This window comes from Elgaria multicarinata, chromosome 3, assembly GCF_023053635.1.
Source record: "Elgaria multicarinata webbii isolate HBS135686 ecotype San Diego chromosome 3, rElgMul1.1.pri, whole genome shotgun sequence".
NCBI lineage: Eukaryota > Metazoa > Chordata > Lepidosauria > Squamata > Anguidae > Elgaria > Elgaria multicarinata.
In genome coordinates this window covers 132,575,342-132,601,645 of record NC_086173.1, presented here as the reverse complement: position 1 = coordinate 132,601,645, position 26,304 = coordinate 132,575,342, and the positions used below count along the sequence as shown (strand labels likewise).

The following is a 26,304-nucleotide window of genomic DNA, read 5'->3' as shown; positions in this document are numbered from 1 at the left end:
GCAGCAAGTGGTTAGTGATAAATGGTTTGGTCATACAACACTCTAAGCCATGGTTCACATGACATGATAAGCCATAATGCTTAGCTCAAAATGCTTAACCACCATGGCTTAGCATGTCATTGTGGACATGCACAGAGCTTGCTACCATTTCTGTATCAGTGCAGGTGACTTTGGCAGCCATACATGGAAAACATTAAAATAGAGAGAAAAAGACCTAGTGCTTCACAAGTGTGAACAGGCCTATAATGTGTCTGAAACCTTAAACTGCTGTAGGTTGGTGGGTGGATGGGAAGGAAAGCATCCTGTGCTACTAATCCCTCTGATGGTGCAATCCTATGCATATTAAACAGGAAAAACTCCTACAACTCCAGGAGTTGTTGGGACTTTTTGCTGTCTTAACATGCATAGAACTGCACTCTTAAAGCATGTGGATTTGGCCATTATTAGAAATGGGCTACTGGACTGGGTTAGAGCACTTGTGTAATCTTGCATTCCTATGTTTCCAGCCCTCCTTCAGATTCACTTCTGGCATGCAAAACGTTTAAAAGGCAGAACTCTTCTTCTTCTTCTTCTTCTTCTTCTTCTTCTTCTTCTTCTTCTTCTTCTTCTTTCTGTAGCCATTTTGTGAACATAATCTGGGCCCCTTAAGATAGCATGGCCTTTACCCTACATAGGAAAACTGAAATACAGCAGCTAGTCACTTAATATTATAGACAAGGTGATCTAATACATGCATTAGAACTGACGGGCAATTCCAAGAGACAATAGAAGATTCTGAAAGCAAGTCCATCTATTAAATTTATACCTGCCCACCCAATGTGAAACTCCTTTCATGTGCATGTCAGTTCTTTGTAATTTAGCCAAATCTACTAAAACATAGAGCATTTTTACTAAAGACTAAGCATATATATATTCCTTTCTCAACAGTAATTTAGTTCCGGGGTGTGTGTTTCCCCACTGAAAAACTACTTAACATTCTTGCAAGCTATCATTAAAGAGCTACACACTCTACACAATAAGATTCACAGAAACTGTGCTAAAAAAGAAAGGGCGCCTATAATAGATTTAACTTGGTTGCAAACTCCACACGCTCATTGCAAACACTTAGCAGCCGATAGGGGTGATAGCATAACTGCGCTGTCAATATTTTGCTCTAAAGTCAGCATCCATCCTTCCACAAGATTGCAAGTACTTCTCATTTAGGCAAGCACCTAGCTGATGTGTTAAAAGGAAAAGAAAATGACATTTTCCATGGAGGTATAGAAGCAAGCAAGCACAATTGTAATAAATCCAGTTTAAGCCCCAAGTGGTTGGCAATGTTATCTATGGAAACATTCCACTGGAAGAGTATACAAAACAGCAGATTAATTTTCGGCAGAGAACCATGTGAGTTTTCAGAAAGTTAAAGCCATGGAACACACAAAAACGTGTTGACTCACTTAAGCTTCTCTTTTTTTTCAATTTAAAATGACACATAATTTCCCTTTATTAAAAAAACAACAATGCTTGTATTATTTTCCACGTATCTTTTATTAACCACAAAGAAAACAGAGTTTGGTCACATGATTATTTGCTTGAGCTACTCCCTTTCCCTTCTGATAAATAATCAAGCCTGCCATCCAGAAAAAACAAAATCAGTGATCTGGGAAATCTGATGGTCATCAAACAGACTGAGATACCAAGAAAGGCAGCAGAGAGCTGTTCCCATAGTGAGTTTTGCAGGCCTACACCTACATTAACATCTGAGTAAATAACTTCAGTCACTCTTTCCATCTTCCTTATGCAGTTAATCATGCTGTCCTCATGGCAGTTGCAAAAATTGTTGTTTTCCCCACTGCATACTTTTGAATATTACAAAAAGTATTTTCACAAACTCACAAATGCACGCATGCATACATATTAATAAATGTTTGTTACACTTGCAGTTGGTCAAAATACATGCCTTAATTTGCCTGTTTCTGTTCTAGAAGATCCCCTCCTTAAAAGTTTTAACATCAACAGATCTCATAAAAGTTTTTTTTTTTTAAGCCTCTCTGAGGATGCTTTTTCAGACTATGCATTTTCCATTTCCTCTTATGCTTTATGGCTATGACACGCTTCAAACAAGTGGATAAAAAGTTAGATATCAATGTTGGTGGGCTTTACTAGAGGAACACAATGAGATGTCGACAAAAGCCTGCACAGTTTATTAAGCCACGTGAACAAAATGATAGAAATGGAACATGTGTTATAACATAAGCTACAGATATTAATCAGTACTATCTCTGGACTGTGCCAGGTTTCACAGATACTGCAGAGCCTAAAAATCTGGAAAAAAAGTGCCTGACATGAAAGTTAACAACCATTTGCAAACGTATGCCTTTCCTGCCTTTTCTTCCCCCTCCTCTTTTTGGAGTACCAAAAGTCTAGACAATAGTCATATGAAAGGGATATCACCCATCCTTGTCTCAGCAGCCTAATTTTTATTAGCACTCAATTTGTAGAAATATCAACAAGACCCTTCACAAACAGTACAACAACCACAAGGGAAAGACATTTCTAAAGGCACAGACCCCCTTCCAACTCACTCCCCTGCCAGTGATTTTATTTTTTTTGCTGCTGCTGCTGCTGCTGCTGCCGTTCCTTCTAAACTTGAGGACAACACACACACACACACACACACACACACACAAAGACGAAACAAATCATGAGCTTACACATGTTCCAAGTGGAAGTCATCTTTCCTCACACAAGTGACAACATAGGACCTCTTGAGATATACATTTGAAAAGCAGCACAGCACTCCGAAATGAGAGAAAAAAGTTAGCAGAAGCCAGCTTTCATTTCATCTTGTTTCCTTGCCCAACAAGGCAGTAAACAACGTGAATCATCTTATTTTGCTCTAAAGCCTCAGCAATTAAATTTTCCTACAGCAAAAGAATGCCTCTGCAAGCTAGCGAGTTAAAAGTTCACCGTAGCTACATGTTGTCCCCCCGTTCCCCTGAGCGTTTAAACACAGAATATGGAGAGTTTAACAGAGCAAGCTCTTACTGTCTGTCTCTAGTTTGCCGTCTTCTTGCTGAAGATGTGTTCTGGCTGTTTCTCTGAAGCAGGGGGTTGAAGAATGGTAAAAAGATGTTTGAATAAACAGGAAGTGTTGTGCAGCTGAAGCACACACTGAAGGGAAAACACACTGGAGCACTGCCCTTTGTAGGCAGCAACGGGAGGTTTGCCTCCACAGTAGCAACGTCTGCTTTTATGAAATGACAAAGAAACCACAAGAATTTAAGCAATTTTTCCCCATCTGCAAAGCTGAAAGATCAGCTGGAGCTTGCAGGTAATTTCAAAGTTGTGTTTAACACTCCAAAAAAATTATATTAATTCTACCCTATTAAAGTGACTGGCCCACATGCAAAAATCATATATAACTAGATGAAACAGCGACAAATGCATCTTAGCTATGCAGCTAGGCAAATTCTTTATTTGTACATAGTTTTGGAAAGCTTGTTTTTCACACTCTTCGTGGTACCCACGCGCTTATGTCAATAAATGTCTGTTAAGGTTGGCCAGACTTCACAGCAATTATTCAAATTCCTTCATAACATTTTTCCCCTTTAAAATAAATTAGACTTTGAATCAAAGATCTCAGGAGTGTGCTGCATTCAATATGTTCCAGCAGATGCATTCTCTTTCTTACATTTCCCTTTCAATCACTAAAACAAAATACCTATTTAAGTCCAGATGACTAAGTAAACTGTCTTCCCTTCTCCCTCCCCCCCCCCCCAGCTCCCCCTCCCTTCCTCAGTCTCAATTATCAAAGTCCTGTCTTTTGATATACTGGAGAAATGACAGAGATATTGTCAAGGAAAGTAAACTGGGCTTGGCACTTGAAGGCAGCTTGTAAAGAGATGAACAGTAGAACAACCATATTCAGTAAGTGTACATTTATACAATAACAGCAAAAGAAGATAGAAAGAAAGAAAGCCAACAAGATTCCTTCAGAAAATGTATTGCTCTTTTGCAATGTGCTATAACCACTGATATTTGTTATTTAGCATGTACTCTTGGACTGTCTGTCATTCTGGGCGCTAATGCTCAGCTAAAATAACTCATTGGAAGCTGTCAGTGGGATGTTTACACACGACCCAATCTTTTCTTCATACAAGGAAATTTTTTTTTACACTGGAATTCATCTTCTTTTGATCTCACATTCAAAGCAACAGCAGCTTGATAGACATGCAAGTCTGAAAGCAAATCCAGACGCTGAAGATAAACCGCCAGAGTATGACAGGCAGGAGCATCTAAAGCTTATAAAAATGAAGAGAACAGCATGTCGTCTGAGTATTACAATAGCAGAAATCAAGAGACATATTAGGTGGAACTGATCAGCCACAAAAACCGTTCAAAAGGCAGATCATAGAAACAGAAATACTAGGCTGGGGCGGGGAGGGGGGAATAGAGAATGGGAAAGATCTGCTTTAAAGAGGCATCACCTTCTAAGTACCACAGCTTTCTGCTCCTGGCATACAAAGTGGAGGAAATCGGGGGTTTCTTGTAAAAAGCCTAACTCAGCAGTTCATGCCTTTAGTTCACCAGTTAATCTTTTAATTAGACTTCTCAATTATGTACAAAAAACATTTTTTTTAAAAAAAAAATGAACATTATGTTTGGTGCTTCACTTTTCTGTTCAAGGTGTACTGGATGGTTATCTGTGGAAATTCAAGGTGTGATCCAAAACACAGTGAAGCATGCCTAAGTGCCCACTGATCCCGGTGGGGCTTGAAGCACAGTTAACTTATCTCTGTATCTCTAGATTGCACCCTTATATTGTAACCAACAGTACTGAAGTAGTGTTAGTACTCATTAATTGTGAAATCGCTTGGAAATGCCACCCATTTACGTTTCCAGGCCCTTAAGAGCACCACTTCTTTAAAATTGGTTGGCAATTTGATTAGCTGCTGGGTTCTCTCTCCATTGGTAAAAGACCCTAGTTTGTTAGAGGATATTACTTAAATTGGACTATCCCCGAGATAGTTAAATACCAGAGGAGAAAACGCTTATGTAGAAATGATCACTAAAACTTTCTTGAGGAAAATCCATACATTTTTAATTCCTCCCCCCTCCTCATAAGCCTCTTACTTTAATTGAAGTTGCTGAATATAATGAAAAAGTAATTCTCAAACAATTTTGTGCTTAGAGATGTTTGTTAACAAACACCGAATGAGCAGGCAGTGTTAGGTGAAAGGGCAGCAGAATTCCACATTATAATTTAGCCTGTGGTTATTTCTGATTAAGAACACCCTCCGGGACAGCAAAACAGGATCTTCTTTTGCAGCAGGCATAGCTTTTACAATTAGCCTCTTCTGCATAATAAACCAACAGGAAAACTATGGGTTTTAAAGCTGCACTAAAACTATTTAAAGTGTTGTAACTTGAAACAAACAAACAAAAGCCTTATCCCACCTCCACCTCACTGTAAATATTAAAGGAAAAAATACATCCTGGGTTCTGTAAAACTGTTGTAAGAAAGTCACCTTCTGTCATGCTTATGTAGCTATCTAATGAGCTAAAGGCTGATTATTTATCTTTAAACTGTACTAGTTTAATCTTTTAAGGTCACCACTAATCTGCTTCAACCTTTTTAAAAAATAACAGCTTTCAAGACTTACCGCTAGAACTCACTAAACCTGGGGCTGAATGTCATTGGAACTGAAGCCTTTACCTGAAGGAGCTAGCTGTGCAATGTAAACACTGAGCATAAATCCTCCTCTAAATTAGAAGCAAACTAAGGTCTGCATGCTGTGAATGAAGTCTGCAAATAAGACCAATCTAACATCATTCCAAAGAAATAAATAATTATTGCCACAAAACCAAGTTGCTATCCTTATTTTCTCTAGCATGTGACAAAGGCTAGACAGTGTTCTTGGGAATATTTTTTTTTCATTATTAAGTAGTGAACACAAGAGTGGTGGCCAGTCTGTATTCCCAAGACACGTTGTATTTTTCTTTTATTTTCTACCCTCAGACCTCTTGTGGACTTGAATGTCACCATGGACCTTGAATGTGAAATAGCTTCAAGCTAATAGCTCTAATTGCTTGAAGATGTGCAGGCAGGTGAAACCTGATCTCTCTGGCCACTGTAGAGACCAGGAACAACACATGAATGTTTACATAGTGGGTTTGAGTTTAATAGACAGTAGAGCTGGGTTTCAGACAGCTAGCAAATACACAACCAAGAGATGATTTCTTAATGTAGCCGTCCCTTAAAAAGGCAACATCCTAAATGCCAAGGTTATCTGCCTTTTTGGAAGCAGCACAGACTGCACTGCACTTGATGTGAGACCTTACCTCTACAAAACACAAAAGGCACCTTATGTGTCAGGGTTACATGAGATACAAAGTGTAGTTAGTTGACTTTAAAATGGAATATTTTTCAGCACTGGCCTTTCCAAATAGACAAGAATATATGGCATATAGTGAAAGATTATGAGCATTTGGCCCTTCACGTGTGGAGAACACAGCCTCCTGGGCTTATTTTCATGGTGTTAAATATAGCATTTGTGCAGAACACACCCAGATTCAGGTACTTTAAATTATTTCATTTTATTGTTGTTGTTGGTGGTGGTGATAGCGGAGAAAATTGCTGGACCTGAATACAGTATGTTGGATAATGATGCTACTGGGCAAACCAATTTTTTCAAAATGAGATATCTGACAGCATGGGATAGGGAAAGTTGCTTGCATGCATTGAAAAGGAGTGAGACTTTTGAGGATAAGCTGTAACTGCCTGACCTGCCACTAGAACTATATACCAGAACTCGTATGAAGATAACTAGTTTGATGCAACCAGCCTTTGAATACTATGTCCAGTTCTAGTCACTGTGTCCAGTTCTAGACTTGGAAAAAAATGCTGAAAAGGGGAACTAAAATTATTAATGGGCTGAAACAACTACCATATGAGGAAAGGTTACAACATCTGGGAATATTTAACTTAGAAAAAATGTAAGTGAGGGGAGACAAGATAGAGGTGTACAAAATTATGTGGAGAAAGAGGATAGGGAGACATTTTTCTCCCTCTCTCAAAATACTAGATCCTGGGGTCATCCCATGAAGCTGATGGGTGGGAGATCCAGGACAGATAAAAGGAAATACTTCTTCACAAAGCACATTGTTAAATTATGGAACTCACTACCAGAAAATGTAGTGACGGCCACCAATTTGGATGGCTTTAAAAGGGGTTGGATAAATTCCTGGAGGCGAAGGCTATCAATGGCTACTAGCCCTGATGGTTGTGTGCTATCTCTAGTATTCGAGGCAGTAAGCCTGTGTGCACCAGCTGCTGGGGAACATGGGATGAACCTGCTTGTTCATCCCTGGCCGATGGATGGTTGGCCACTTTGTGAACAGAGTGCTGGACTAGACTAGACTGACCCTTGGTCTGATCTGGCATGGTACTTACGTTTTATGCTATTATATTCATGTTTTATTTGTGGGTTTCCCACAGGCTATTTGGCCACTCTGTGAACAGAATGATGGACTAGGTGCACCTTTGGTCTGATCCAGCATGGCTGTTATGTTCTTATGAAAGCAGTGAGAACAGAATGTCTAAAATTAGTGGGACTAAACACATCCAGATGTTATGGTCTTTGACCTGGAAATCACTAAATGTTAGATATGTGGGACCTAGATGAAATTATTCAGTAGCAAAAAGCAAGTATTTTGCACATGCTAAAAATAATGGGCTGATTTGCATGACACAAGAATTCACCATGGGTTAACCTACCCACAGGAGTCGTGGCATCATGCTGGGCAGCCTCGGGTGCCATTTTTGCATAGCACCTGCACAACGGGTGAGTTGTCGTGTCATGCGAACCCAGGCAGCAGTGGTTGTTTGAGAATTGGACAACCCTTAACTAATCCTAAAGAAAACCATGGGTTAGTTGAAAGTTGTTTAACCCTCAAACCATCCAGCTGCCTCGCTTTGCATGATATGGCAACAGACATGGATTCCCTAAGCGTATTCTGTTCAGAATGTTCCTGCTGGTGGAAAATGATGTGTGTGTGTGTGTGACTGATTCCTCCTCCCTCTTCAGCTCCTACCACCACCTCTCCCAATCCTCTGGAGAAGGGGGACAGGAAAATCTACAAAGATTAACCTCTTGCATTCCACAAACAGGATTGCTCCACTGGATCAGAAACCTCTGATGGACTGAGGGAGTTCTTCTGTCTGTGGGAGGAAGTTTCTTGATCCAACACATAGCTTCTTAATTATTTCACAATCCCCCCTGATTTCATATATATGTTGCTGGGGTCATAGCTGGAAGTGACCAATGTGATTTGTAGCTCAATGAAAATGTCAAACAACTGTATGGCTGCTGTGAAAAAGACCACATTGAGGATCATTAGGAAAGGAATTATAAATAAAGCTGCCAATATCATAAAGCTTTTATACATATCTATAGTGTGATCATATTTGGAATACTATGAACAGTTCTGGTCATCGCATATCAAAAAGGATACTGTATAGCATAAGCTAGGGATGTCTGTTGCTGTGGAATCCAACACTTTTTGAGCTGGACAGGCTCCCAGTGAGCACCCAACCTGTGTTGCATTTGTTGACCAAGTTTGAAAGCTTTTCATGAAATCTGGGAGCCTTTTCTGTGCTGTTGTTTTTTAAAATTATATAAATAGAAATGTGCATAAATTGCAGGGCACAATTTGCATGCCATATGCAAATGTTGAACACAATTTGCGTAATTTTTTCAAAATGCCACTGAAATTTATGCCAATGTGTGTAAATCGCACAAATTACGGCCAAAATTTGCATAAATCAAGTAATTTGTGCCTTGCAATTTGTGCACATTTCTATTTATGTATTTTTATTTTTAAAAATGGAAAAATCCCTGAGCTGGCAAACTTGATGCAGAGGCAGGCAGCTCGCAAGGAAATGAGCCAAAGTCCGACCTGATGAGAGTTTGGCAAACTCTACCTCCATGTCAGATTCCTTAACATCCCTAGCTGAAGAAGGTACAGAAAAGGGCAACCAGAATAACCTAGGGACTGGATAATTCCTTATTTATTTATTTATTTATTAATAATAATATATGTATTCTGCTTGATATAACAAAATCTCTAAGCAGTTTACATGCCGAAGTATTAAAATCACTATTAAAAATACTCAATTAATATACAATTACACTTACAGCAAAAATAAATTTAAAAACTTGCATAAACAGGTATGTTTTTAGGAAGCATTTAAAACTCATCACATTTTCTGCCTCCAAAACCATATAGAGAAGGCAGTTCCAGCGTGTGGGTGCCATTCCTGGGAAGGCCCACTTTCTAGATGCCACATAGTGACATTCTGTTGGTTGTGGAATGACCAGCAAGGCCTCCTCTGAAGACCTTGAAAGTTGGCGGGATGTATATAGGGGAAGACAGCTTTTTAAGTTACCCTGATCCGACATCGTTTGTATGCTAACAACAGAACCTTGAACATAGCTACGTAGCTAATAGAAAGACAGTACAGTTCTTTTAACACAGTTATGTTGTGTATATGTCTGGGCAACCGAATGAGGACCCTAGTTTCTGCATTAGGCATTAGCTGCAGCTTCTGAATCAGGCACAAGGGCAGCCCCACATAGAGTGCATTACAGTAGTCTAATCACCTTTTAAGAGGAAATGTTACAAAGTTTGGGGCTTTTTGCTAAGAAAAAGGTGAATAATGGGGGTCAGGATAAAGATATATAGAATTATGCATTGTTCAGGGAAAGTATATAGGATTTTTTTTAAAAAAATCTTTAGAGCTTTTTAACCTTTGTATATTTCTGCAGGTACATTGTGTAATCCAATCCCCATTGTGTAGTTCAAGCCCCTCTCCCCACGCTCTCTCCCTGCTGGCACCTGCCCTCCAAAGCTCCAATTTGCATCTGAAAGCTGCCAACAGTAGCAAATAGCAGCTTCACAATCAAAGAGCCGTTTTAGAATAAAATACCAGGTGCAGGACAGGAGCAAGCTATTTTTAGTGGGAAATGGCAGAGGTGGCAAGGGTTAATACTCCTCAGTCTTGATGACCAGTCTTGATCCAAACCAATCCGGGAAAGGAGAAGGAAAATCCCAGTTAGAAGACCCAAAGATGCAGTTAGTATTATGTGTACTTGCGATTTAGTCCTGACAATTGAGAAATAATAATAATAATAATAATAATAATAATAATAATAACAACAACAACAACAACAACAACAACAACAATAATTTATTACCCGCCTCTCCCATTGGATCGAGATATAGAGCTGGAATTGGGAGGGAGGCAGTAAACAAAACCACATAAATTCTGGGGTATACTTTGTAGCAAAGACGAATGCTACAGCTTTTATTCAGGTGACACCCTGTGTGCCAGAACTGGGTCTGCCACAGAAGAGATGAAGTAATGGATGGGAATAATATATTAGGCATCGGTGAAAGCAACCCCAAAAGTATTTTCTTACAGAAGTAATCCCTGCTGGGAGAAAAAAGAAAAGGGAGAAAAAGTGCTTTGCACAGAAAAGCACAGACAACGGAATGGCCCAACCCGATCGTAGCCTACTGGGAGTTGCAGTCCAGCCACATATGGAGGGCAACAGGTTCTCCAGCCTTGCAGTAGCAGCAGCAGTAACAAGCACGTGTGGTTTATAGGCACTAGATGTACATTGGATGCAAATCTGTGCCCTTTCAAAACCAGCATGCAAACCCAAGTCTGGAAACCTGAGTAGGTTGTGCAAAGTACCTCTATTCCACGGTCGCCCATCCATTCCTCCAATTACTGTTATGAATAAGTAAAAAGTGTGGTCTTTTTGAATAGGCAAGATAGTGGCCGATGTTTGTACATCGAGAACTTTATCAGTAGCAGATCCCTGTACTTCAAGAGCATGCACTGCATTCTTTATAACACCAGCCTCTCTATCTGATGTGTCAGCTCTTAAAGATAGCACATGGAGGCTTTTACCTTTAATGAATTACCTGAAATCTGTGTTTCATTTCCCCCCCAACCTGGTGCCTCTAGATGCAATGGACTACCAGTCCCATCATTCCTACCTAGTATGGCTATTGACCCTGCTGGCTGGGAGGTTTTGTAATCCAATACATCTAAAAGTTGGGGAATCCATTGTAGTCTAAAATTATTTTTCCTTGTAAAGATTTAATGTGATGGTTTGATTTGTTTTTGGATACTAGATAATGCAATGACTGTATCTGGATAATATAATTACATTTATTTCATTTTAGCTTTCCACTAAAAGTAACTTGCTAGATCTCATGACTGCAGGCTCCACTGAATGCCCCTTCAGGCTCAGAAACTAGAACAGAAAAGACACAAGCTATCAAATTTCTCATGAAATGTAACCATCTAAGGATGGTAGAGCACATGGTTTTGGCAATAACGTTGCATTTTATTTCATGTTTTTATACTGTTTGTTTTATACTTTGAATGGTTTTAATTTTTGTGAACCGCCCAGGGAGCTTCGGCTTTTGGGTGGTATAAAAATGCAATAAATAAATAAATACAAATAATAAATAAATAATAAATAAATCGTACCTTTAGTTGTCCCACCCAGTCTTACTTTACTAGTATAAAGCTCATATCGCCATGGGTGCTAGTAGCTCCTGCTCCCTTCCTGCTTTTTTGCCCCTTAGGCCTCTCCCCACAGAAGGCCTCATGAAATATGCACATGTGTCTCATGCATAGTTTATCTTCCCTCTGAAATTTGCATGTGGTGTGGCTGGGCCCCAATTGTGTGCCCCAATTGCCCACCTTCATCCCTGTCCCCCTCCCCACTGGCAGCAACAGCCTCAACTGCGCAGCTGTGTCTGGGGCCAGCCTTCACGCCACACTGATTGCCCACACAGGGCTTTTCATCATCCTGTTGGCAGAGGGGCTACCCTGCCTATTTGGTGCAGAAGAAATGAATTGCTATTAAAGCTCGAACTTCAAATTTTGTTGAACCTCCAAAATTTTCTGCATACTCTTCAAGCATCAGTTTAAAATAAAAATGAGCAAAATTGGTCCGGTAGATCTCGTGTTATAAACCTTATACTATCATATTCTTATATGATAGTGATTCAGTGGCAGATCTGATGCTGAAACAAAGATCTCCCTCCATTACATCTACTTTGGCCCAAATGACAACTGTATCTTAGCTGCATAAAAGCAAAACTGCTTTCCAAGAAGCAACCAGGCACTAAAACAGGCCATTTCACAATCCATGTGACAGAAATAGAGAAAACAGAATGAAAAAAGATAGTTCTAGCAGAGGTCAAAGCACAAAAGGTGTTTACCAGAGGTGTAGTCTAGAAAGTAAACACTGCAGGTCGGCAGTATACAGCCTTATCTCAATAGGCTTGAAATTGGTTGCAAAACCCTACAACACAGCTACATGGCTTTAAACTTGCTGAAATCTCTCTCTCTCTCTCTCTCTCTCTCTCTCTCTCTCTCTCTCACACACACACACACACACACACACACACACACACAGAGACCCAAAAGGAAACAGAGACATCTAAAGGACTATGGATTGTGATTCCAGGAAAACAACAACAACAACAAAAAGGTGGATAAGAACCAGGACCAATAATGGAGAGGAGGTTGCATCTAACAAGGAAAACAAAGGTGAACAAATCCTGTAATAGGAGTATAAGTCAACATACCAGTTACAGAAAATAAGGAAATAGCAAATGGCCTAAAGTAATCTTAGATACAATGGCAACTTCATAATAAAAAGCTGATTGGAAACAAAAACTGTGAGTCCATAGTAAAAAAGAAGAAACCCTACAAGACACTTTTTGATTATTATTCTTGACACTTTTCCTGTTTTGCCTGACTCATTATAATTCTCTCGTTTATTAAAAGAATTTGGCAATTTGGCAATAGACTACCCAGAAAATCGTGGAAAGAGGTCACACACAGATCACACCTGTGATTAGAATTCATTACTGTACGTTAACCTTCTTGCATATTATGTTTTTATCAGAATATGCAAAACCTCAAAATACAAAGTGAAATTGCCAAAATATCCAAAAGCAAAACAAAATCGTGTGCATGTAGGGAATGGGAAGTATTACTTAGCTCTTGTGAACAACAGTAACTCAGAAAGCAAGTGATGACTCTGGTGAACACTTTGTCTCTTTCTAGTCAATACTGTCGCATGCATAAAAAGAATGAGAAAGACACAGAGAGAAAGATAGCTAGAGAGAGAGAGAGAGAGAGAGAGAGAGAGAGAGAGAGAGAGAGAGAGAGAGAGAGAGAGAGACTTCTCCAGAAAGATTGCCAGTAAGGGCTGAAGTCCCCCCACTCCACTTCCTCCTTCTTTTCTTTTTTTGGCAACTGAAAGAGTTCGACATTGAAAAAACAGTGTCAATTTAAAGATTTAGTATAAACTAGCTCAAGCCTGTGGGAGGAACACTAAGTGGAAAAAGTAAACACGGTCCTCCCAAGTAGTTCCCTTCTAAGCTATACACACCGCCTGTGCCTGGTACCGCAGGGTGCCCTTGCGCATTGAGGAGGTCAGCTAAGCTATGCTAAACTGACAGGTTCCGTTTACAGCAGGGCCAGCACTTTGTTTGGATATACTGGCCTTGGTCACCGCCAGCTTAACAACAGATGGCTTGAAAACTTTCATTATGTTGCACAGGGCTGAACTGCAAACAATCACAGAAAAACTGTGAAAAGTTTAACACCCTCCCAGCCAACGAGAAAATGGTTGGCAAGCAAGTGGGAAAAGGCAGGCAGAAAGTGGAGAGGGGGGCGGTTCTTATTAAAAACTGGCAAAATAGTCAGTGTGTATTTTCAAATTAAAGTGAGGTCTAATGATGAAACACATTTGTTACAGGATCTACTAGATGCACATCTTAAACTGGAGCTGTACAATGATGAGCTGCCCTGAGGACTCATCCAGACACCAGGTTGTGTACGCCTAGTTCAGTGCAGGAGCGAGTGAATAAGAGTATGGGAAGCAGCTATGGGAAAGACAGCTCCCTTGGAGTCTAACATATCCCACAAAATTCTGGCAACTCATAGGGACCAGCGCAGACCACAGGCATTTGAAAAACTGAAGCTACATTCATAGCCCCTAAAATAAGAGCAGCCATGACAAGACCTGGGGTAGGCAGAGGGAGGACACACAAACCAATTTTTTTTCTACTTCAAGACTAACAAACACACAGGAACATGGGAAGCTGCCTTATACTGAACCAGACTATTGGTCCATTGAGCCTAGTATTGTCGACACTGACTGGGCAGTGGCGCTTTCAGGCAGGTTTTTCCCCCCAACTCTGGATGGAGCTGCTGGGATCTTCCGCATGCAAAGCAGGTGCTTTATCACTGGCCCACAGCCCATACCCTAAGCCATAGTCCTTCCACAAGGCAATACAATGGCCTGGTTCACACAAGAATCGCAGCAGCTGTGGCTTAACTAAGTCCTGGTGGACTGTGGCGCGTGCTGGCAGCCACTGTGACTATTCAAGCCACAGTGGGCAGTCACCATGGTTTTCCGTGATGTGTGAACCTAGCAAGGGTGGATTATTGCTGTATTTAACAAACCACAGCTGTTTTGGGGTTGTGGTTGGTTGGTTAACCATGGCAACAAGCCCCCATGTGTTGAGTTCGCACATCACAATCACCTGTGGCACCTACACAATGCAGCTTGAATATTCACAATTACTGTTGGTGTGCATCACAATGCACCATGGTTTAAATAAGCCATGCTGGTCTCTGCTGTGTGAACTGGCCTTGTAGACCCCTTCCAACTCTGCTATTCTATGATTCTATGAAGAGCTATCTCTGTTGAACCTCAACATTATCAATTCCAGAACTTAGAGCCCATTCAGCCTCTATCTCTTTGCCCAATCAAAATACAGACAAAAATATTTTCTAAAGAAGGAATTAGAGAGCAGCACTGCTTACGTATTAATGTTCTCACCTTTCATCCAAAATCCTCAGTTTGATGTACACAAAAGTTGCATTTAACACCCCATTTTATTTTTACAACTACTCTGTGAGGTAGGTCAGGCTGAGAGTGGAATTGGACCAAGGCCATCCAATAAATTTTATCACTGAATAAAAATTTGATCCTGGGTTTCCTTACCCAAGTCAAACCCACCAACAATATACCACATTGGATCTTAGCACCTGTTCAAACATCCTCAGCACTTAGCACCAAAATCACAGGTGCCAAGCTCTGCCACAGATAAGTGACAGGTCCCAGAGTGCCATTCCCCCCCCCCCATTTTGGGGAGTCTTACTTTACAAGGGATATTTGCTATTTGACAATGTCAATTCTATCCACAGTAACATTCTGAAAAACCAAATCAAGTTGACAGATTGTGATCATAAATCCTAACTTTAGGAAAGTTATGACAAACCAGCAATATAAAAAAGAAAAATCCCAAGAATACTGGCTTCTCTACAAAGAGCTCTTTAAAAGATGGTTGTTCACCTCATCAAAATATCCTTTCTAGCATGCTGTTGTCAAGCACTGCCATTTGAAGGTAAGGAGAGACTGCCAAATAATCTAACACCCAGATTTAAATATGATTTAACCAAATCTGTATATAATTTAAATATTCATTACTTTGATTTGATTCATCTGCACCCTAATATTGTCTAATGCTCCAAGGTGGGTTATACATGCACCTTGTGAGGTTTAATTCAATTGGCAATCTTATATATGTCTCATCACAGGCAACACGTTCTTTCGTATTATTCAAGAAATGAACAAATCTGTTTTTCCACAAATGTATTTTAGAAGCGACTCTTTCCTGTTATTGAAAGAAAATTGTGTTTATTACTCCTTTAGCATAGTGTAAACTCATAAACGTCAACAGAGAGTACAAGGAAAACTGTCAACTAAATATTGTTTCCTTCATGAGCTGCTCTTCCAAGTCAATTACGCCTTTCAACTTCTGGGGCATTGTATGATAAACTGGCAGTAAAAATCATTCACATTAATATACCATGGTGCCTTGCCTGCAAAAGGTAATTAAAGAAGTAAATGACTCATAAGAATAGACATATTAGCTGCAAAATGAAAGGCAACTGAGCTGCCACATGAAAATATGTACCATTAAGATACTGCATTTTCATATTCCTGTAATCAGCTTCAGTAGACTAATGCTTATTTAATCCAGTTCTCCACTAAGTCCATCAACAACTGTTTTTTGCTGTTTTCTCCTTGACTGAACATTATGTGTGCAGGTTTGGAATAAATACCGCAATGAGATTTTTGCATACTCAATTGAAGAACTGGTTTTTACATTAAAAAAAGGAACGATTTCTTCCCCTGTCTTTTTCACTCTCTTTATGCATGCAGAGAAAAGTATAACAAGACAAGGTTACCAGAAACACATTTTGTAGCCAGATAGATTCTTCCCCATCACAATCCAGGATCTACATTTTCTAATTCACAACACTACCAACATGGAAGGAAACTCAGCTATACTTCCTTTGCCAATTTTCACCACCACCCCCTGCTAGAAAAATAAGATGAATTTATTTATTTATTAGATGTTTATACTGCCTAGTAGCTGAGGCGCTCTGGGCACCTCACAATTAAAATCATAGGCTATAACAGGTAAAAACTCATAAAGCTTTAAAAGTTAAAAAACAAAACAAAAAAACACACATACGTAAAACCAAAATAAACCTAGGGAAAGCCTATATGAAAAGATAATAATAATAATAATAATAATAATAATAATAATAATAATAATAATAATAATAATAATATTATTTCTTAACCGCCTCTCCATTTGGATCGAGGCAGGGAACAACAAGTATAAAATACATAAAACTGAATTAAAAACAAGGTATACATTATTAAACATCCTAAAACATCCTAAAAAGATGTGTTTTCAGGAGGCATTTAAAGGATGTAACATTTTCTGCCTCCTGAACCGCACGAGGGAGGGTTTTCCAGATGGTGGGTGCTGCTACAGAGAAGGCCTGCAGTCAAGGTTCTTCATGGTGACATACTGTTCATTTCGAAATGACTAGCAAATCTAACTCATTCAGAAAAATTCTGGAGGCAAGTGGAAGAAGATCAAGTTGAATGATCCTCTACCAACTTGCAAGGGCAATCCTGTTCATTCTAATTCAACATGGACCATCACAGTGATTTGAGGATTGTGTTTCATGTCTAAAGCTATATATGAGATCAGATTCATAATCAGCACTCTCTGTCACTTGCCTTCCCTACTGTGGTGCCAATTTTTAATTGTGTTTCCATCTTTTCAGGCTCTAAGTAAAAATAAAGTAAGAAAATTAATCTTCGTCAATCAGGGCCAGCTCCAACCTTTTGTGAGCCCTTGAACAACTGGGTATCTGTAGGCTCCTTGATCGCTTCCCTTCCACCTCAAGCCACGCTGCTCCCTCTTTGACCCCATCCTTTTAAATGAATGCAAGTCTTGCCCAATAGGACAAGCCCTTATTGAGAAAAGGAAAACAACAGAAACTTCTGACCTTCACTAGTTGCCTTTTTAGTTCCTTTGTGAACAATATAATAACTTTGACATATAACCTAATATCAAACTTAAACTTTGACCAAGATGTGCACCAGTGAGAGCAGCAAACTACAAATGACTCATAAGATTTTGCAAACTTGCAGCCACAAATTAATCCACTCAGTAAAGGCAACACCAATATAGGCACTCACTTGAGGGTCCATCTAGTCCAGCACTCTGTTCACACAGTGGCCAACCAGCCATTGGCCAGGGAACAACAAGGTAGGACTTGGTGCAACAGCACTCTCCCACCCATGTTACCTAGCAAGTGGTGCACACAGGCTTACTGCCTCGAATACTGGGAATAGCACACAACCATCAGGGCTAGTAGCCATTGATAGCCTTCGCCTCCAGGAATTTATCCAAGACCTTTTAAAGCCATCCAATTTGGTGGCCATCACTACATCTTGTAGTAGTGATTTCCATAATTTAACTATGTGCTGTGTGAAGAAGTACTCCCCCTATCATGTTCCTCCTGTGATTTATAATAAGATAAGATGAAATCCCAGTTTTATCAGTCAAGAACAGGCATCTACCACTTGCAATTCATCAAGCTAGACTCAGCCCACCAACCATGTACTAGGGACTGCCAGATAATACATAGATGGAAGACTGCATTCAACTTACTAGGCCACAGTTTACTCAGTCCCAGCCTATGGTTAGTTAATTAAGAGCAAATGCTCCTCAATTTATAATCTGTTTCTTACTCCTCCTAGCTCTGTCTTGCCACTTTTTTATGAGCAAATATAGGCAGTACTGCTGCTCTGTTACTATAGGAATTATCCAATCTCATGCAATTAAAGACTGAAAGAATAGGGACAGTTCAGGTGAAGTTACAGGTGCATAGCACTCCAGTGGGAGAAAGATACCAAGTCATCTTGTCTGCCTCCTGAGGAATCCGTATAATGAACAAGTAGCAACGGTAAGAACAGACCACGGAACAACGGACTGGTTTAAGATTGGGAAAGGAGTACGGCAGGGTTGTATACTCTCACCTTATCTATTCAACTTGTATGCAGAACACATCATGCGACGTGCTGGGCTTGACGAATCCAAGGCTGGAGTTAAAATTGCAGGAAGAAACATTAACAATTTCAGATATGCAGATGACACCACTTTGATGGCTGAAAGCGAGGAGGAGCTGAGGAGCCTTATGACAAAGGTGAAAGAAGAAAGTGCAAAAGCCGGGTTGCAGTTAAACCTCAAAAAAACCAAGATTATGGCAACTAGCTTGATTGTTAACTGGCAAATAGAGGGAGAAAACGTGGAGGCAGTGACAGACTTTGTATTTCTGGGCGCAAAGATTACTGCAGACGCTGACTGCAGCCAGGAAATCAGAAGACGTTTACTTCTTGGGAGGAGAGCAATGACAAATCTTGATAAAATAGTTAAGAGCAGAGACACCACACTGACAACAAAGGTCCGCATAGTTAAAGCAATGGTATTCCCCGTAGTAACCTATGGCTGCGAGAGCTGGACCATAAAGAAAGCTGAGCGAAGGAAGATAGACGCTTTTGAACTGTGGTGTTGGAGGAAAATCCTGAGAGTGCCTTGGACTGCAAGAAGATCAAACCAGTCCATACTCCAGGAAATAAAGCCAGACTGCTCACTTGAGGGAATGGTATTAAAGGCAAAACTGAAGTACTTTGGCCACATAATGAGAAGACAGGATACCCTGGAGAAGAGGCTGATGCTAGGGAAAGTGGAAGGCAAAAGGAAGAGGGGCCGACCAAGGGCAAGATGGATGGATGATATTCTGGAGGTGACAGACTTGACCTTGGGGGAGCTAGGGGTGGCGACAGCCGACAGAAAGCTCTAGCGTGGGCTGGTCCATGAAGTCACGAAGAGTCGGAAACGAATGAACGAATAAACAACAACAAGACTTGGCTGAGGAGTATCACTAAAAGGAGGAGTATCACTTAAATGATGGATTGCAAATCCAAGCTTTTGAAATATTGTCTAGGTATCTGCTTCTCAATTAAACAATAGAATAATCAACACTAACACTATCTCTTCTGATGGCCTCTCCATAACACAGATGTAGAACATCCATCTTTAGGTAATCTAACCTCTCCACAACACAAAAATGTAAGGATATGTTATCTTTGCAAAAGAAAACTTTCTCTGCTTGCATCAATGACACTGTAATAATTCCTTCGCAGTTTCACTCCATAACACCCTAAGATCAATACCAGTCAGCAGCCAAAAGATTTATTTCCTTTACAAGGAACAGTTTAGAAGTTGCGATGTCTAATTTTTTAAAAAAAAAAACTTTTCCCCATATATTTCTCCAAACAACAACAACAACAACAAAGTATTTAAAACTTTCCTAATGATAGAATGAAGGTGTATCTATTCAATAACCCCCCGTTTTGAAATGTGTTTATCTTCTATGGCATGAATTCATAGTCACATGGGGGATATATGTGAATATCCCTAATGGTACGGAACAGAACAAACCCACACATTCTAATGATATGGTAGCCTTCCCCAACCTGATACCCTCCAGAAATTTTGAACTCTCATCAAATCCAGCCAGCATGGGAGGCTGCAATATGCCAGGAGTTGTAGTCTAAAACATCTGGAGGGCACCATGTTTGGGAAGGCTGTGAAATGATATAACCCAGGAAAGAAAAAAGTTATTCCATTGGGGACATATCTAGGTGGGAATGTTTTCTAATTTAGGATCCATTGATGCAGTGCATCTGTTTTCTGCAAGTCATATGGGGTTCATGGTGACCCTTGTAGTGCTTTCTACTGGAGCCTCTGGAGCACTGGTGGGAAGCTGCAAACTCAGCTCTAGTAGCAAAATCCAGATGAGAAATATTCACAGACACATGCAACAGGATACTTTACTATTCATAATAATAATAATAATAATAATAATAATAATAATAATAACAACAACAACCACTAGTAATTATTATATTTATGTAGTGCCACCAGTATACATGATGCTTTACATAATACATGAGGCCATGTCCCTTCCCTAAAGAGCTTATCATCTAAACTTTGACACACTGGAAACAAGAGGAAGGGGTGGGAAGTACAGACAGAAGTAAATGGGGAGGCGATATGTGGTTGTTTCAGTTGCATGTGCTGAGGCTTAGTTAAAGGCTTAGCTGCAGTACGACATGGGAACAAGGGATTGTGACAAAGACTTCAAGGAGAAGATGGGTTCCCAGGAGGGATTTGAATGAAGAAAGGAGGCATCACACAAGTGTTCTGGGCAACAAGGGAGAAAGTGTGTAGTCTTTTGAAGGAGCAGACATTGGAGGGTGGTGGAGTGGAAGGAGTGGAAAACACAGGCAGGGTATACATTAATTTAAGGCATTGAAGGTAAGGATAAGAGAGCATGTGCTGGATTCAGAAACAGACAGGAAATCCATGTAGGGATTTAAGTAAGGGTATCATATGGCGAGAGTGATGAGAAGTAGGAATCATTTCAGCAGTAGAGTGCTGGAGAGATGTGAGGGTACCAAGGTGAGACCAGAGAGGAGAGGATTGCAGTAGTTTAGGTGAGAGACAACCAGGTCAGACTTCTACTGAAAGGTACAGAAAGGAAGGGCCATACTTTTTGAAAGCTGTAATGGGAGAAGAAACATGTCTCAGTTAAGAACTGAATATGGGAAACAAAGAAGACAGAGTAGTCAAAGATAAAACCAAGACAATGTGTCTGTTCAGCCGGATGAATAGTAACATTGTCAATGGATAAGCAAAGTATGTCAGGAGAGGAAAGCTTGGGAGGAAAAATGAGAAGATTGGTCTTGGGCATACTGCGTTTGAAGCAATGATGAAGCATCCAAGCAAAAATATCAGAGTGGCAGTTGGAAATGCAGGACTGGAGTGAGGGGGACAGTACAAGGGTGGAGGGAGAGAAACAGCTGGGTGACCCCTGAAAGTCATAGGATTCGATGAGGTCACTTAGAGACTGTGTAGAGAGAGGAGCAGAGGAGCAAGAATAGATCATGGGAGAAGAACGGAGGAGGAGGATCTTCCACCTACCGAAACACTGAAATAACATTTAGACACCGTAGAAAGAGAGACAGCTAAGGAAAGAATCACAGAGACCTAAGGCATAAAGTAGGAGAGATTGATCAATTGTAATAAAGGTAAGGGCAACGTCAAGAGAACTGAGGACTGAACATTATTATTATTATTTATTTATTTATTTATTTATTTATATAGCACCATCAATGTACATGGTGCTGTACAGAGTAAAACAGTAAATCGCAAGACCCTGCCACATAGGCTTACAATCTAATAAATCATAGTAAAGCAATAAGGAGAGGAAGAGAATGTAAACAGGCACTGGGTAGGGTAAACAGGCACAGGGTAGGGTAAAACTAACAGTGTAAAGTCCAAACAGCATCAAGTTTTTAAAGCTTTAGGGAAAAGAAAAGTTTTTAGCTGAGCTTTAAAAGCTGCGATTGAACTTGTGGATCTCAGATGTTCTGGAAGAGCGTTCCAGGCGTAAGGGGCAGCAGAGGAAAATGGACGAAGCCGAGCAAGGGAAGTAGAGACCCTTGGGCAGGCGAGAAACATGGCATCCGAGGAGCGACGAGGACGAGCGGGGCAATAGTGTGAGATGAGAGAGGAGAGATAGGAAGGAGCTAGACCGTGAAAAGCTTTGAAGGTCGACAGGAGAAGTTTATATTGGATTCTGAAGTGAATTGGAAGCCAATGAAGAGATTTCAGAAGTGGAGTAACATGGTCAGAGCAGCGAGCCAGGAAAATGATCTTAGCGGCAGAGTGGTGGACAGAAACCAGTGGACTGATGTGAGAAGAAGGCCTTTAGATTTTGCAGTGAGCAGGTCATCAATGATTTCTGTGATGATGGTTTCAGTGGAGTGTATGGGGCAGAAACCAGACAGGAGACAACTGAAAGCAGAATCGAAGAATAGAAAGTTGAGGCAACTAGAATGAGATGCAGGATCCAAGAATTTGGAGGATGGGATGATAGGAAGATGGGTCAAGGGGATGGTTATCTGAGAATAGGGGAGACAGTGGAATGTTTGGAATAGAGGAGGGGAAGAGACAGACAGACAGACAGACAGATGGTTAAAGGAATGCATTAACCTTAATGCATTCCCTTAACCATTTTGTGGTTAAGCAGCAAGGTTTAGCATGTTGCCTGAACCAGGCCAGAGAGAGAGATTGAGATTATGTGGAGGAGAGGAGTAATAATGGTGGGAGAAAGGGCAACCAGAAAAGGGGATCAAGGGGCCAGGCTGGTCAACTGTCAACTGAGATGAGGAGAGAAAAAAGGGTAGAAGAAGTTATAGGAGATGAGGACGAGAAAGGAAGAAAGATCAGACAGAAGAAGGCAGAGTCTTACACAGAGGGCAAGGAGAGGGGCAGTATCAAAGGAGGGCATAGTCAAGCATCAATGCTAGAGAACAGCTACAGAGAAAACTTAGTGTTGGAGTAGATCAAAGAGGTGTATTAGCATTGCTTATCCAAATAAGACTGCGAATAGAGAGCATGAATGTATGGCAGACGAAGTAAGCAAGAAGCATTCTGCTGCAAGAGAACATGGGTGGAAATAATGAATGGAGGCAATGAGCCAGGGCTTGGGAAAGGGAGGGGAAAATAGTATGCTGAGGGAGTGGGGCAAACCTGTCAAGAGTCGATGATAGGGATGAACTGAAGGTGGTGACTAAGCAGACAGAAGCAGCAAAGAGAGAGAAAGCCACTGGATCAATAGAGTAGAAGTTACAGCAGGAGACAGAGTGTGTGGAGGATGGACTGTCTGAAGTAGATAAGATGATGATCAAACGGAAGGAATTCTACAGGAGAAAGTTGAGACACAGTGCAGTTCTTGGTGAAGACAAGAACAAGAGAGTGTCCAAGGCAGACTGTGTTAGAAGCAAAGGTTGAAGAAAGAGGGAAGGGAGAGCAGCTCAGGAAGCAGCTCAGTCAGAGGGATTATTACCATGGAACAGAGTGGAGATGTTGACTGGGTTCACATGACATGACAACCCATCGTGGAAAGCCGGCCATGGTGGGTTGTCGTGTTATCCAAAACCAGAGTGTTTTCCATGGGGTGGCTTAGTTCTGGTGAGTAACCTACACAGAGAAACTGTAGGGTTATTTTTGCCCGTGGTGGATTGTTATTTTGTCCGCACCCGGGGGACCGATTTTATCATGGGTTGCTTCAGGGCTGCTTGGCAAGAGCAGCAAAAATCCCATGCTGCTCTTTACGATTTCGCCAGCCACCCTCGCCAGTGACTGCCCTTTCAAAAATGCCAAAACGGCACTTTGGAAGGATTTAGTCTTTCCCTGACTTTTTTGTTTTTCATTGCTTCAAAAATGTGCAAATGGGGTTGTATCTATTATTATTATTATTATTATTATTATTATTATTATTATTATTATTATTATTGGTCTTTTGTGAGGGCGCATTTATTTATTTATTTATTACATTTTTATACTGCCCAATAGCCGAAGCTCTCTGAGCGGTTCACAATAATTAAAACCACAATAAAACAACCAACAGGTTAAAAGCACAAATACAAAATACAGTATAAAAAGCACAACCAGGATAAAACCACACAGCAAAATTGATATAAGATTAAAATACAGAGTTAAAACAGTAAGATTTAAATTTAAGTTAAAATTAAGTGTTAAAATATTGAGAGAATAAAAAGGTCTTCAGCTGGCGACAAAAGCAGTACAGTGTAGGCGCCAGGCGGACCTCTCTGGGGAGCTCATTCCACAACCGGGGTGCCACAGCGGAGAAAGCCCTCCTTCTAGTAGCCACCTGCCTCACTTCCTTTGGCAGGGGCTTACGGAGAAGCGCTCCTGTAGATGATCTTAAGGTCCGGGCAGGTACGTATGGGAGGAGGCATTCCTTCAAATAACCTGGTCCCAAACCGTTTAGGGCTTTAAATGTCAATACCAGCACTTTGAATCGGGCCCAGACCTGGACTGGCAGCCAATGAAGCTGGAAAAGGACTGGCATAATGTGATCTCGCCGGCCAGTCCCTGTTAGTAAACGGGCTGCCCTATTTTGTACCAGCTGAAGCTTCCGGACCGTTTTCAAAGGCAGCCCCACGTATAACGCATTGCAGTAATCCAAGCGAGAGGTTATCAGAGCATGGATAACTGTAGCTAGGCTATCTCTGTCCAGATAAGGGCGTAGTTGGTATATCAACCTAAGCTTGAACAATGGCTGAACAATTTCCTTGTATGTTTCAGCTGTACGCTACGAGTGGGGAGGATGGACAATGACTCGGTTCAGACGACACATTAGTGAACGGTAGACTATTTAAGCGACCATTGCTTAAATAGTCCCCTGTTGACTGACATTCGTCTGTTGGGAAAAACCCATGACATAGTTATTTTCTAAAAATAACCAATGGAGATAACCAACGGTTTGCAGAGTTGATTATCTGTACAACCCGTTGATTATTGTGTTGTGTGGATCCCAGTGGGGGTGCAAAGGATTCTCCCGCAGCTTGACGTGCAGCATCAAACCACAGGAGAAATCCATCTTCCATTATCGGGGCAGGGAGCTCAAGGATCTGTCCTGCAGCTGTGATGAGCAGGAAAGATGCTTGCGCGTCCTGGTCCCATTCGCCACACGAGAAGGGCAGGGGACGCACAAGCATCTCTCCTGCTCATCACAGCTGCAGGATAGATCCTCATGCCGGTGTGACACCCCTCCTTCCCCATGAGGGCCATTGCAACAGGGAATGGGTTGGCGTTGCTATAACCACCCCTTCCCTGTTACCAACAGGGAAGGACATGTTGGTGCTGAGCAAGTCATGCTCTGTCAGGGGATCAGGTAGCTCCACACTGACACGTCCTTCGCTAGCAGATGGAGCTCGTCCCCTGACACGCGAGGAGACCATTCCGCAGAAGCAGCAAGCTGCGGACTGGTCTCCTCACATGTTAGGGGATGAGACCCATCTGCAGACGAAGGACGCGTCAGAGCCCGTGTCGCCTTGCCCGCCACAACTGCCGCAGCAGTTACCAGCGGGTGCATTGCCGTGGCTCCGCATGCTGCGTCTCTCCTCCCCTACATTCCTCCGCACGGAATGGTGGCATCCCGATAAGGTAAGTGGGAACCAGTGACGCCATTCAGTTGGAAGGGTGCAGAGGAGGGGGAGAGATGAATAGTCAACAGCCTAGAGTATGAATAGTCAACAGCCTCTACTCTACACATAAATACTTCTGTGTCGCCCAAGTGCAGCACACAAATAGTTATCCGTGGAGTGGACTATTCATACTCTGTTGATTAAAGTATCATCCAAATGCACCCAATATCTCCATCTTGGTGATGTGATCCTCTTTTAGATGTTGAACTGACACTTCTCAGTATGCTCCACCTTTTCAACATTTCTCTGATTCTCCAGGTACTCTGGAAAGTACACTTTTTGCTGCTCTTTTTCAGAGCAGTTTCTACTGTGCTTTAATTTATGTGTGCCAATCTCCCTGACAGTAAATGAAGGTGAAATTTGCACACGTGCAGTAACAGAACAGCACAAATTTCCCTTCCATTTACTTCCCACCCTTTAAATTTGTGCAAATATCCCTGACAGTTTGAAAATCAAACAAACTTTACAGGGAGGCTGAATGGGACATCTGCACCTGCAATATTTACACATACACAGATCATGGCACCCCATTTACTAGGTTCCATGCAGCTGGGTTTCTTCTAAATCTGTCAGGGAGATTGGCACACATTCACTGAAAAGCAGTAACTGCAGCAGTAAGTGCTCCGAAAGGAGCTGCAGAAAGGGGTAGGAGTTAAGATCTCCCCTTTCCAGAGTAGCTGAAGTGTTGAAAAGA

The 26,304-nt window shown here is 41.2% G+C and overlaps 1 protein-coding gene across 11 annotated transcripts in view; it reads right to left on the bottom strand.

Moving 5' to 3' along the window:
- Positions 1–26,304, bottom strand: part of FOXP1 (forkhead box P1) — a 630,188-nt gene that overhangs the window by 178,327 nt on the left and 425,557 nt on the right. Inside the window, exon 1 of one of the 11 annotated variants that reach the window (XM_063122013.1) lies at positions 3,031–3,086. The exons of 9 other annotated variants lie outside the window; for them this stretch is intronic. The gene's annotated coding sequence lies outside the window, so the exon portion shown is untranslated. Of the gene's footprint in view, positions 1–2,696; positions 2,740–3,030; positions 3,087–26,304 lie in introns of those variants that run through there. One more of the 11 variants, XM_063122014.1, reaches the window with a different exon arrangement.